The sequence below is a fragment of the Apium graveolens genome, chromosome 6 (genome assembly GCF_009905375.1).
Source record: "Apium graveolens cultivar Ventura chromosome 6, ASM990537v1, whole genome shotgun sequence".
NCBI lineage: Eukaryota > Viridiplantae > Streptophyta > Magnoliopsida > Apiales > Apiaceae > Apium > Apium graveolens.
The window spans coordinates 104,134,040-104,147,109 of record NC_133652.1 but is presented as its reverse complement, the minus strand read 5'-3'; the positions used below and the strand labels follow the sequence as shown (position 1 = coordinate 104,147,109).

The following is a 13,070-nucleotide window of genomic DNA, read 5'->3' as shown; positions in this document are numbered from 1 at the left end:
TTCTGGGATTTTTCCTTAATTTATGGATTTTTCCCTTAATTTTCTGGATTTTTCCCTAATTTTCTGGGATTTTTCCTTAATTTTTGAATTTTTCAGATTTCCAGCCCTTTTTCGACCAGGATCCTAGTCGAAATTTCGACCTGGATCCTAGTCGAAATAGGGGTCAGCCTTGCCATCCTGGTCGAAGGAATTCGACTAGGATCCACGACCTGGAATTCGACCAGGATCCTAGTCGAAATTTCGACCTGGATCTAGGACCTGGAATTCGACCAGGATCCTAGTCAAAAATTCGACCTGGATCTAGGTCGTAAATTCTTTTTTTTTTCAGCTTCTGGTCTTGAGCCTATCGACTAGAATTTCGACCAGGATTCTAGTCGATATTTCGACCTGAATCCTGTTCGAAAATTCTCTGGTTTTCTTGCTTCCTGGTCGAAGGATTTCGACTAGGATCCACGACCTGGAATTCGACCAGGATCCTAGTCGAACTTCGACCTGGGTTTTTAATCCCCATTTTAGAAAGATGCTTGGTTTATTCGACCTCATTCCTGGTCGAAGTTTCAACCTCAATTCAGTCCCGTTATTCCAGCTATTTGCGGGTGTCTGCTCTAAAGATTTCGGGTAGGATTCACGACCTGGATTTCGACCTGGATTCTGGTCTTTATTACCCGTTATTTTCGGGTGTCTGCTCGAAAGATTTCGGGCAGGATTCACGACCTGGATTTCGACCTGGATTCTGGTCTTTTTCTACCCTTCTCCATTGGGCCTTACATCTTTTAGGGCTAAAATTGAATTTTCCAAATCCTAATTGGATTTGGGCCTGGCCTTTTTATTGGGCCTTATTAAATTTTACTGAGCCTCTATTATTGGGCTTTTCCAAATCTTATTGGGCCACTTTTATTGGGCTTTACCAAATATTATTGGGCCTCTTTTATTGGGCTTTACCAAATATTACTAGGCCTCTTTATTGATCTGGGCTTAATACACCCTGTTTAGAATGCTCTAGAATTCCTAGGAATATTCTGGAATATTCCTTTTTCTGGGCTTTTTCCTATGGGCCTTTGTCCTTAATGGGCTTTCGTCCCTTCAACTTCCTTTTCCTCTTATATAAAGGAATGAGGAAAGGCTACTACTCCTCACCTTCTCATTTCTAAGTTTTCTTCTTTCTCCTCCTGCTAAGATTCTCAGAGCAATAACAGCAAGTCGGAGCTCAAAGCCTTTTTCAGGAGTGCTTCTTCAGGTAAAATTCCTCCCTTTGCTTTTCGTGTCTATTTTTCCATTGTGTGCCATTTTAAGATTGCCTGTTTACGTGCCCCTTTCTTTTTTCAGATGGCTGACAAAAAAATGACCCGCTTGGCCAAGATGAATATGGCTAGAAAGTCCAACGAATTTCCCATTCGATCGAGGTATACTTCCTTAATCGACATGATCAACACTCGAGGGGACGAGTACCCGTCTGATGCGCATCTGGACGCGCACGATCATATTAGTGCTTTACGGGATCCCAAGGAGCTGGAAAAGTTGAGCAGCTGCTTCAAAATCAAGGAGCCTTTTAAGCTGGTTCTTGCGGGTCCGGCCGACAGGGCCTGCCAGTGGAAAAAGGACGCACTATGCGTCTACAGGGATACTCTAAGGGCATGTATCAGACTCCCTTTTCATCCGTTTATTCCCTTGTTACTGGCTGATGTGGGCATCAGCCCTTGCCAACTCCCCCCTAATTCTTGGACGATGATTCTGTGCTATCTGTCGCAATGCGCCAAGCACAATGTCCCCACATCTGTTGCTGTCTTCAGAAAGATTTTTCAGTTCAAGAACAGCCCTGATAAAAGTCCGGGTTGGGTTTCTATAAATCAGCGCCCCATTATCCCCCATATCGTGAATGGGAAGTCCATCCCTGACAACAACTTGGGGTGGAAGAAAGATTTTTTGTTCATTATTTGGGAAGGTGGAGATTGGGGCTCCCTGTTTCGATCATCCTTTGGGCTGGCCGTGGACGGGAGCCCAAATGATATAACTTTGTCTGAGGAGGAGGCTAGAGCTTTCAACCTCCTTATGCAAGACAACGGTACTTCCCATTCTTGGGACCTTATCCGGGAGACCATCCTGGTAGAACGCGGCCTCTCGCCCGTTCATAAGAAAAGTAAGTTCCCTTTCTTACTTCCTTTATTTCCTGCATTTTTTATTCTATTGATTTTTAACTGACTTTGTTTGTTGCAGTGGCTGAGAAGATTGAGGAGGCTACCAAGCCTAAGGACCTGGAGACAACCAGGATGAAGAGGGCTGGGAAGGTCTTTAAAGAACCTCGACTTGGTGACCGCTTCCCTGAGTTCCTCCTTCAGGAAACGGAGCCAAGCGAGGAAGGCCCCAGCCAAGTTTTGCGCACCAAGCAGAGGCCAGGGGCCTATTTTCAACCTGCTTGGGGGATCCGGGGCAAGGACTCAATCGTGGGCAGCACGGCATTGTCCAAGGAATGGTCTAAGCATTCCATCTCCCCGGTGGACTATCAAGATTTTGTCCTTCAACAGGACTTAGAGGGGAATGAGCTATTTGGAGCCCAGGCTCTGGCGACGGTACGTCCTTTACCTACGCCCTTCATACTTATCTTTCCATGTTTCTTTTCTAAACTTTTGCTGTTTTTCTTGCAGGCTAACGCCCATTTCCAAGGGGCAATTTACCAAGCTAAGGCTTGGAAGGTTGGCCTGAAAGATGCCAACAAGAAGTTGAAGGAGGCCAACCAAAAAATAGAGGCCCTTGAAGCTCAACTGGCCTCTTCCACTTCTGACCTGGAAACAGCCCGGGCCGAAAATGTTATTCTGAAGGCGCAGAAGGACAAAGCTTTTGATGGCTGGATGGACACCCAGGAATTCAAAGACTTGATGGTGGAGCATGATGCCCTTCTTCACCCGGTTAGCTACAAAGAGGGCTGGGATGCTGCTGTGGAGGCCATCCAGGATGATTTTCCAGAGGTCCTCGAGCAGTCCTCCTTTCCTTGCCCTGTGCGAGTTCCAGAGCTTGGAGGTGTTACTAAGAAGCTTGCTGATATGATCAAGGACGGAGAGGAGGAAGATTCTTCCGAAGAGGAGTTTGAGCCTGTCACTAAGAAGGCCAGGGTGGAAGAGCCTTCAAGAGCAGCGCCTCAACAGCCAGCATCTCCCGCAGAGGGAACCTCTACAGGAGACTTTGGATAGTGGTTCTGAGGAATCTCAGCCTTCCAAGGCCTAAGTTTTTTTGTATATCTTCTTTTTGAACTTCATTCATATCAGAACTTGTTACCCTTCGGGGTTATATTTCATATATTGCTTTTCTTGCCTCTTTCTATTTTAACTTTACAATCTTAATATGCATTTGAACTTTAAACATCCTTAGATTGAAATAATTTCAAACTCTTTAATATTAAGTCTGGTTTTCCAAAACCTTACACAGCATGGGTTCGACCCTAATCAACAATAACTAGACAATGTAAATTCTACTGAAATATAAAATCCTACGCAAGCAAAGCTTCAAGGTACTTTTAAACCTACTTGTCACAATGACAAGTGAGAATCGTACTTCGCCTATCTTACACGTTGTAAACCTTCAGGTTTTGTGCGTGCCAGGTTCTCGGGACTTCAAAACCATCCATAGTCTCCAGCTTGTAGGTTCCTCTACCCTAAACGCTCTTGACTCTGTACGGCCCTTCCCAATTCGGGGCAAGCTTTCCTTTCTGTCCGACACCAGAAGCCTCTATTTTTCTCAAGACTAGGTCACCTTATTTGAAAAACCTCTCTTTAACCCTTAGGTTGTAGTAGAATGAAGCCTTTTTCTGATATTCTACTATCTTTGCATGTGCTTTATCTCGCACTTCATCGATTAAATCCAGGGCTAACCTCTGCCCTTCCTCATTTTCTTCTGCATTGAAAGCCTGAATCCTTAGAGAGGAATGTGATATCTCTACTGGAACTACTGCTTCTGCCCCATATGCCAACATGAAGGGAGTTGCTCCTGTCGTGACTCTACAGGTAGTCCTGTAGGCCCATAATATTGGACGTATTTCATCCACCCAAAAATAGAATTATCCGAACCAACTTCTTTAGTCCATCCAGGATTATCCGATTTGCTACCTCTGCTTGCCCATTGGCTTGCGGGTGAGCCACAGAGGTGAATCGTAACTCAATTTCATTTTCTTCACAATACTTCTTGAATTCCTCATTGTTGAATTGTGTTCCATTGTCAGTGACGAGGATACGGGGAATTCCATATCGGCACATAATGTTTTCCCACAGGAATTGTGCAACCTGCTTAGTTGTGATTTTGGCCAAGGGTTTGGCTTCGATCCACTTGGTGAAATAATCAATGGCTACAATCAGAAACTTCCTTTGTGTCGTGGCCATAGGAAAAGGCCCTAGAATATCCATCCCCCACATAGCAAAGGGAATAGGCGAGTTGATAGAGGTCAACATCTCGGGGGGTTGTCTAACAACTGGTGCATGCTTCTGACAGCGATCACACTTCTTCACATATTCTTTGGCATCAGCCATCATTTCTGGCCAATAGAAGCCTAAACGGGTTATCTTATGTGCCAAGGCCCTGCCCCCCAAGTGTTGCCCACAAATACCTTCATGCACTTCCTCAAGAGCCAAGCGTGCCTCGTCGGGCCTGAAACACCTCATGTAAGGAACCACGAAAGATCTCTTATACAGAATTCCATCTATCAAGGAGTACCTTAGTGCTCGAATAGTTAACTTCCGTGCCTCAGTTGCATCGCTTGGCAACCAACCGGTCTGAATGTGAGCCTTGATGGGATCAATCCATGACGTCCCCAAGCCTATGGGAGCCACAAGCTTAACATCTATGCTTCGTGTCTTCAAAACACGGAAGTATACACTTCCTGAACTTTCTTCAATCTCAGATGAAGCAAACTTTGATAGCACATCTGCCTTAGCATTTTCTTCCCTTGGAATGTGTTCAACATGGCACTCATTAAATTGGGTCATCACAGCCCTTACTAGGCGAACATACTTAGCCATCGTATCATCCCTTGCCTCAAATTCTCCCTTTACGTGGGATATGATCAGCTTTGAGTCTCCGCGGACCTTTAAGTTTTTGACTCTAAGTGTCCCAGCTAGACCAAGGCCAGCTATCAGGGCTTCATATTCTGCCTCATTATTTGTTGTTGGGAAGTCTAGCTTCATAGCATACTCAATTAAGAACCCATCAGGGCTTTGCAAAACCAATCCTGCTCCACTGGAGTTTGTTTTTGATGCTCCATCAAAATAGAGAACCCAATATTCTTTCTCATCCTTCTCTTTGCCCCCATTATCGACTCCCTTGTCTTGAGGTATGGCATCTTCCTGCCCCCCGATTTCTTGGTTGGGTATGGTACATTCCACCACGAAGTCAGCTAGTGCCTGGGCTTTTATTGCCGTACGTGGCTTATACTTGAGATCGAACTCTCCCAGCTCTATTTCCCACTTAATCAGTCTCCCACTTGCCTTGGGACTGTGAATGATATTTCTCAGGGGCTGATTTGTTAGCACTTCAATCTGGTGAGCTTGAAAATAAGGACGCAGCTTCCTTGAAGCCATTACCAAGGCTAAAGCGAATTTCTCAATAGTTGAATAATTTAACTCAGCACCATGCAATATTTTGCTGACATAGTATACGGGTTTCTGGACTTTCAGTTCCTCTTTAACCAACACCGCGCTCAAGGCGCTCTCTGAAACAGCCAAGTACAAGAATAAAATTTCACTCAGAACTGGCTTGGCCAACAATGGGGCCTGGGCCATATACTTCTTTAACTCTTCAAATGCCTTCTGGTTTTCCTCACTCCATACAAAGTCTTTGATGTTCTTTAGTGACTTGAAGAATGACAAGCACTTGTCTCCTGACTTGGAGATGAATCGTCCTAGCGCAGCAACCCTTCCTGTAAGCTTCTGAACATCCTTAACAGTTTTTGGTGGTTCCATGTCCAGGATCGCCTTTATTTTATCCGGGTTAGCTTCAATTCCCCTCTTTGAGACCATCAGTCCCAAGAATTTTCCAGATCCTACTCCGAAAGCACACTTCGTAGGATTCAACATCATCTTGTGGTACCTCAGGACCTCAAAAGCTTCCCTTAAATGGGCTATATGATCAGTCTTTACTAGACTCTTGACTAACATGTCATCAACATAGACTTCCATAGTCTTACCAATAAGATCCTTAAAAATTCTATTCACCAACCTTTGATAGGTGGCTCCTGCATTCTTGAGACCAAACGCCATAACAAGATAACAATAAACACCAAAGTCAGTGATAAATGATACCTTTGGAATGTCATCCTTATGCATTTTGATCTGGTTGTATCCGCTAAATCCATCCATGAAACTCAGCATCTCATGTCCAGCAGTGGCATCAATCAAAGTATCAATTCTAGGCAGCGGAAAACAGTCTTTGGGGCATGCATCATTCAGATCAGTGAAGTTTATACACATCCTCCACTTTCCATTAGCCTTCTTCACCATTACAGGGTTCGCTAACCACTCCGGAAATTGAATCTCCTCAATGAAACCAGCCTCTAAGAGCTTTTCTACTTCCTGTTTTATAGCCTCTTGTCTTTCCGGGGCAAAATTTCTTTTCTTTTGTTTCACTGTCTTCCGGCTTGGATCCACGTTTAGCTTGTGAGTAATTAACTCCGGGTCTATGCCTGGCATATCAGCTGCTGACCATGCAAACACATCACTATTTTCTTGCAAAAATTTCACTAACTTCCCTCTAAGGGTGTAACACCCACAAATCCGGGGTCGGGGATCCGGGTTGTCACGAGTTCCATTTCCCTTAATAACACCCAATCTTAATAAATAATCAACTATTCTGTACTGTGACCCCACAATAAACACACACACCACAAGTTATAGTCTCAGAGATGAACACTCAAAAAATAACACAAGTCCTTATATTCCACAATTATAAACCGTTACACCTTAAAAAGGTTCTGAATAAATTTACATATTCCTTGCCATTATTACAATTCATATTATACATAAGTCTGGTTCATCAATAGTTGAAAACCTAGCCTATTGGTAGCTCCTACCTCAGCTACGGCGGCATCAACGCTTTCAGAAGACTGCGGAACGTTTTCTAACCGCTTGCGAATCGGGAGCTTGGTCCTGTTCATCTTTTCTATCTGTTGTTGTGTGATGAAAGAAGAAATCAAGGGTGAGCAGAAAGCCCACCAAAATAATATGTATAATGATTAACAATATATGAGCCTTCTCATAGTACTCATGAAAGTCTTGGTCAAAAGAAATGAACCAAGTTTGATATCTTAATGCGATGAAGTCGCAAAATATTCAGTATATATACATATATACTTTTCAAAATATTGGAAGTCCTCTTCCATGCATAATATACAAAGAGTTCCAGTTTATAATTGTATAAAAATATCGTTGCAAGGTGATCTCATATATTTACCCTTGTCTCAACGTTTTTCTGAAAATCTTTGATATGCATAAGATAATCATTAACTAGATATAAGTTGAAAATATGAAGTTACAAGATACCCCAATATACTTATATCTTTTCCAAATATTACTTGAACTACAACCGTTCAAGTTATAATCAGTTCAAAAGTTCATCACATAGATGAGACTACAAGACAAGATTTGAATAGATTCAATCTTTGAATATCATTATAAATAATGAAGTTACGAGATACTTCATTAAATCCCAATATATATATACACCTATATATATACATTTCATACACTCCTTGAAAACCTCTGTTATGAAAATTATAAACAGAGTTGCAATATCCAATAAATTTGGAAAGGAGAAAACCTTGGCATAAACCTGATATCTTGCTGATCAGGCAAAGATACCAATAAGTAACCTTTTCTACTAGTAGATGGACGAATTCCCCACTGGTCATCACCCTGGCCGTAATAGGACCTTATGCTGGACTGCCACTCAGCCACTTACGCATTTGATGGACTCCCACTGAGCCACTTACACTTTCATGGACGCCCACTGAGCCCATGTTGCTTATGCCGACTCAAATAGATGAACTTACTTCCCGAACGATGGGCAAGTAATCAAGATGTTTTCTCAAAACAGCAACCTCGTTGCGAATGTAAAATACACCACTGAGCCGAATTCCTCAAGTTTTGAACGAGTATTTAAATCCCCTTTAAAAGGAAGATCTTAAATATAAGAATGAGTTTTGGGATCCGCTCTAACTTTTAAAAATCATTTTGAAGACTCGAAAACACTTTAAAGAGTGTTTGGAGTAATGCTGATTTAATGAAATAAATCAGTCCCAATATATTAGAAAATATCTGAATATTATTATTTAAATAATATTCCCATAAAGAATAATCTTTATAAAAAAAATTGAAGTAGAAGTTTTAAAACTTATACTTGAAATGAGTATTAAATAACCAAAGATATACTTATACGAAAGTACTATCTTTATTTGAATAATCAAAGATAAGTTTGATTATCGACACCTTATTCTTTAATAAAATAAAGAATATCTCAGCAAATAATCGGAGTCATAGATCCTCAAATGAATATTCAAATAATATTCATTAAATAATATAAACTGAGTCATAAGCCCTCGAATGAATATTCAAATAATATTCAATAAATAATATAAAAGAGTCATAAGCCCTCGAATAAATATTCAAATAATATTCAAATAATAAAATAAAAGGAGTCATAAGTCCTCGAATGAATATTCAAAATAATATTCATTTAATAAAATAAAGAAGTCATAAGCCCTCGAATGAATATTCGTAATAATATTCATTAAATAAAATAAAGGAGTCATAAGCCCTCGAATGAATATTCGTAATAATATTCATTAAATAAAATAAAGTTATCGAATAAACCTTATTCGATTAATAGTTTTAAAAACTATATCAATATATATATAAATATATATTATACTCGGGAGCCTCGCCTCCCGGTTTTAGAAAAAGTTCACCTTTTGATCCCCTATACTAAGGGTATACGCAAATACCGCTTATCTCTAGCATAGGTATTATGCAATGAATAAGCATTTGAACCAACAGATATATAAATCAAAAAATACGAAACAGGCATGCATATATACCATATGACATGCTACAATATATCGCAAGAATTTGCTAATAACAAATATGCATTTATCACAAGATCATGCATATACACATATACATCACAACAACAGTATAACGGGTAGAAAACTTGCCTGAGCGACTGGGGGTTACAAATGGCTCGGGACGAGTCTGGTAACCTATAAACAACATATAAGTTGGAATTAAACCGAAGTCACTTTTAAATCTATACTTTAACCACATTAGACTCTAACGCTCGCTTTGCGCTTATTGATTCTCTTAAGTCGCTCAAGTACCCTCGGCTCCACCATTTTTAATAAATTAACCATTACGAGTTTTAAGACGATTCCTTTGCGAGTGTCTTACCAACTGCCTATTACACTTTACATAAATGTTTCATACTCCAATTAGTCATTTAAGGTCTTTAACCTATGTTTCAAAGTAAGGCGAGGGGTAATGTTTCGTTCGCGAAACGTCGTTACTTAAAACGGCCGTTTCTCCTAAACCGTACATCGGAATCAAACGAACCACATATCAAAACGAAGCTCGTAACATGAACTATCTAAACATGGCAATGGTCAAAACCTAGTAGGGAGTTCTCGGGTCCTAATGTTATGAACAAAAGTAGTCTAAAGTAAATCGGACATTACGACGGCTATTTTTACGCGATTTCCAAATTTTTTACCATTCCAAATCATATCAATCCAACTACCAATCAACAACAAATCAAGATACACATCAATGCTACTGATTTCAGTCATAATAAGCTCAAGGATCTCAATCCAATCATATATTATAACATCTCCAAATTCAACTAAACTACTTAACAATTAAGCTCGAATCATGCTTATCATTCAAATTACTACTCATCCATCCAAACCATCTCCAAACTTCAACATTAAAACTTATTACTAAAGGGTGTGAAGATTTATACCTTTCTTGGAGGGTGTAAAGTTACTAGGAAGCCTTATGGAGCCTCCTACAAGCGTGATCTTTCCAAAGAAATCAAGAACACAAAGTTAGGCTTTGAAGTTTCTAAAAGTCCGATTTAAAGAACTGTAAAAATGAGGGTCTTACCATGCTTATTTGGATGAGACTTGTGAACAAGAGTTGTAGGCCATCTCAATACCTTTCCAACGAGCTATAGAACACAACATTTGAGTGAGAAATGAAGGAGATACAGCAGTTTTAATGTGCTGGTTCTATTTTGGCCGAGAGCAATGAAAATGGGGGAGAAAAAAAGCTTGCTTGTGTTGACTATTTTGTGGTGTAAATGGAATGGTAGGTGGATATTTGTTTGGCTAACTCTTGGTTAGTTAGTGGAAAGTGATGTAAGCAAGCCTATGTCACCACTTGCATCACTCTTGCCACTTGTCCTCTTCTTATGGTGGAAGCTTTTCATTAAGCTTAATCCTTGTTAATTAGGTGCTTTAATACTTGTATTATCCTTGCTAATCCCCTAGCTACTTGCCCAAGCTTGATCCTTAGTCGTTTAATTGCTTTACGACTCGTTTATTATTCATTCTCGTTGATCGTTTGAGGGATCATATCCGGGATCTTATTACTTGGGTTCCCCTAAACCTTTCTCAATATTTTATATTCCTTTTATGATCCTCTCTTATAACCCTTGAATTTAAATCCTTTTAATCATGTTACCTTATACTCAATTCTTTCGGTATCTGGTGGATTTTCGGGAAAAATCAAAGTGTCCGGATCCGAATTCTAATGACCTTTACATACACTCATTTAATTTATGGAATACCAATACGATCTTAGAATTTCCATAATAGTACTCCTATATAACGTGGTCTGATAATTTTCCTTAATCAGCATTGTCAGTAAAAGTTACTATTCATCCGTGTTTTAAAAATTCCAAAAATTGGGGTTATTACAAAGGGGCTCCTCTAATGTGGCTCCAATGAAAGTCATCCTCTCAGGATTCTCGGCTCGTAAAAAAAAATTTATTGCCATAAAATATCTGGCTTGGAATCTACCTCTAAACTATAGAGGTTTGTCATAGGAGAACAAAACATATATGTATTTAAATCAACATCAAGTATTATAGCATCGTATTTCACATGCCTAAATATTTTTGCTATTCCGTCCATCATTCTATGGACCCATGCTCTTCCTCGAGCTTATACACAATCACCTTTGAAACTCCCTCGACATCGAAAATCGAATCTGGGATCTCATTCTAGACATCATCGTTACTAGAATTCTATGCTTGCACCGCAATCTTCTTCGTATAGTAATACGACTCTCTATTCCTAAGAAGGAATAAATATTCAATAGGTAAATAATCGACCTAGTTTTTCTATCAAAGATAACTTATACGTCAACATGACAAGATTAGTGGTACTCAATCTCAACATCCATTCCAATACAACTCTCACGGTTGTAATCAGCTCATTACTCGCAGAATCATTACTGCATTACTATGGTCCACCACTGACCTACTGTCGTCATTCACTTTCCATGAAATCTTAATATCTAACCATACGGAGTCCATACATGTAGTATAGAATTCTTCTAAGGAGTTAACATAATCACCATTCATAATTCATAAAGAACACTCCTGATCCTGACATACATACATGACATGAAGCATATAAAATTGCAGAAGAGTTTCAATCAAAGCACCGATAGCAGGTTAATACCATTCTTAATCATATGCCTTCAATAGAAGACTTAACTCAAAGGTTTGTTTGGTCCTTTTTGAAATATGGTCCTGGCTTATTCTCAAGATAGGACCTTCTAAGATAGATAGCCCGCTAATGGCGATTACACGAATTAAACCTTTACCCAACTACTATTACGGTTGAGTATTGCACAGTCATCAGAAGGAATGTCAATCTTCCAAACCATAATACAACCTTCACAGCTTTAACCATCATCACTGTATTCCTTTGGCACAAGCGCCTATAATTATCCTCTTACCTTTAAAGTGTCGGCCACCTCTTTGGCCTTTCCTGATAGTAAAATTTCCTTACAGTCAATGTCATTTTAACCACCTCCAAATAAATTTTCTACCTTATTTCAATCACTGATTTTGTGAAGATGTTTTCCTTAAAATCTGATGAGTAAAAAAAAATATCACCATTTTTCCATAAGTTATTGCCTCAGTCTTTAGAGGTTAATCACTGTCACGACGGACTCTCAATCATACTTAGAACATCTTTTATCCTAGGCCCTAATTGCCCTGAACAATTTTGACCTTTACTGGTTCGATCCATACTTTCTCGTGGTTTAACACGTGCCCCACTTGGCATCATTATAATTACGTCATATTTCCTTTATCAACATTTCTATTCTTGAGAATTTTGAATATTACCTTTCTCCTTGTAAAACCTCTAAGGTTATCCTTGAATCGTTCCTCCCGTATTCCCTAGATACAGGGCATATCAAGATACCATTTATTAATACCAGAATCATTGTCTATATACTTCTAAAGAATTTCTCCACTGATTCTTAAAGGTTGTTATTACCTTAATCCTTTCCAATTCATACTGTCAAAACTCATACTATCCCTATTAAGGGTGAAATGCCAACCTTTATGCATTCCCCTAGGATTTAATTTAAGTTACCGATGTTCTATCCTTAATTCCACCTTTAAAAGGTACATGCATCCTTCCATGGATAATCAAGTCATATATCCCTGATAAGGGTGTCTTATTTAACCATTCCCACCTCGATAGTATATGCTGAATTTTACAATAACATCTGTATTCAAAATGAGGTCAATCAATATGGCCTCCAAAAGATAACAACGGTTATCCGCTTTTATTGCCTAAATTGGGTAACGATAACAAGGATGTTCTGAAAGATATTGGTAGTGTTCAACGTGAACTTCTTCTTAATAATTCCTTATTTACTTTTGTTGTTTATCTCAACAGTCATCTCAATGTTGGGATATCTTTCATACCTGGCGTCTCCCTTTTTGGGTATCAAGCCACCGGTCTTACACTTCATATTCTTGAAGGTCACTTCCTTCATCCAATTTTCCTAATTTCTTAC

At 39.6% G+C, this 13,070-nt stretch overlaps 1 long non-coding RNA gene across 1 annotated transcript; it reads right to left on the bottom strand.

Annotated features, from left to right (window-relative positions):
* Positions 1-9,187: 9,187 nt before the first annotated feature.
* LOC141666440 (uncharacterized) lies at positions 9,188-10,288 on the bottom strand. The gene is made up of 3 exons (XR_012552205.1): positions 10,131-10,288; positions 9,988-10,045; positions 9,188-9,232 (listed from the first exon to the last, which is right to left on the bottom strand). It is a non-coding gene; the product is annotated as an uncharacterized LOC141666440 (long non-coding RNA).
* Positions 10,289-13,070: the final 2,782 nt, after the last annotated feature.